The sequence below is a fragment of the Otolemur garnettii genome, unplaced genomic scaffold (assembly GCF_000181295.1).
Source record: "Otolemur garnettii isolate 467f Iridium unplaced genomic scaffold, OtoGar3 scaffold00211, whole genome shotgun sequence".
In the NCBI taxonomy this organism is placed as follows: domain Eukaryota; kingdom Metazoa; phylum Chordata; class Mammalia; order Primates; family Galagidae; genus Otolemur; species Otolemur garnettii.
The window spans coordinates 816,760-817,948 of record NW_003852606.1 but is presented as its reverse complement, the minus strand read 5'-3'; the positions used below and the strand labels follow the sequence as shown (position 1 = coordinate 817,948).

The following is a 1,189-nucleotide window of genomic DNA, read 5'->3' as shown; positions in this document are numbered from 1 at the left end:
ATTGTTGTTTGGCGGGTCCGGGCTGGGGATTCGAACCCGCCACCTTAGGTGTACATGGCTGGCGCCTTAGCCGGTTGAGCTATAGGCACCGAGCCTGTTTTGCCTATTTCTATGCTAGCCTGTGAGTTCCATAAACACAGAGATGTGTCTGTCCCAGTCTGGTGCTCAGTAATTATTTGTTGCCTCAATCATTGCGGGCATAGAAGCTGACAGAGCGTGGCTACTGATGTAACTAACACCCCCAAGGAAAAATGTGCCCTTCACTCACTCACTCACTCACTGACCTCCCAGTTCCGCAGGCTCCCGAAACTGGTCCCATTTCTTGCCAGGGCACAGAAATGACCTGGACTTGGGCCCCGCCCCCCCTTGCCCATAAGGGGCAAATAAGGGGCTCTCAGAGTTGGGTGTGGCCAGCTCCTCCCTAAGGGAATCAAGGAAAGGTCTCCTGGAGGATGAGGACCTTGAGGGACAAGCAGATGAACTGAAGTTCCCTGGGTGGGAAAGGGGAAGGCATTCCAGGAAGGTGGTAGCAAAGGTATGGACATGGGGCAGTGAACAAGCATAGAAGGAACATAGACCCAGGGCATCTGGACCACTGTGAAGACTTTGGAGGCAACAAAAACTTCTTAGAGGAGAAAAGATGAAGCTAGAGGGGTGGGGCAGGTGAGGTTGGAACCTGAACCTGAGAAGCTAGGACTTGGTCCTGGAAGCATCAGGAACCATAGGGGGCTGTGGGGTGAGACCCTTTTGGGTTTTTTGGCTGGGGCTGGGTTTGAACCTGCCACCTCCAGCATGTGGGGCTGGCACCCTACTCTTTTGAGCCACAGGTGCCACCCGTGAGACCCTTTTTGTGCCAGACTGGGGAGACTGAGACTGGGCGTCCAGAGAGGAGGCTGAGGTGAGGGTCGGGAGGAGACAAGGTGGCCTGAGGTGGGGAAGGACAGAGAGATGGGAGCAGGGCTGGGGACCCAGGGCAGTGGAGAGAGGGATGAGAAAGCCCCTGGGGGTCTGCCCATGACTGAGGCATGCTAAGGCACCCAAGTGAATGAGCAGGTTTAGGAGAAGATGTAAGCTCAGTGGAGCTGGAAGGGCCCAGGGGATGGGCCTAAGTCTGGGTCTCAGGAGACAGATTTAGGAGACATCAGCCTGTAGGTAGAAAGGTGAGGTTGTGGCTCGGCGCCTATAGCTC

At 55.6% G+C, this 1,189-nt stretch overlaps 1 protein-coding gene across 2 annotated transcripts in view; it reads right to left on the bottom strand.

Annotated features, from left to right (window-relative positions):
• Positions 1-1,189, bottom strand: part of IL4I1 (interleukin 4 induced 1) — an 11,008-nt gene that overhangs the window by 2,657 nt on the left and 7,162 nt on the right. The gene's annotated exons all lie outside the window — the stretch shown is intronic.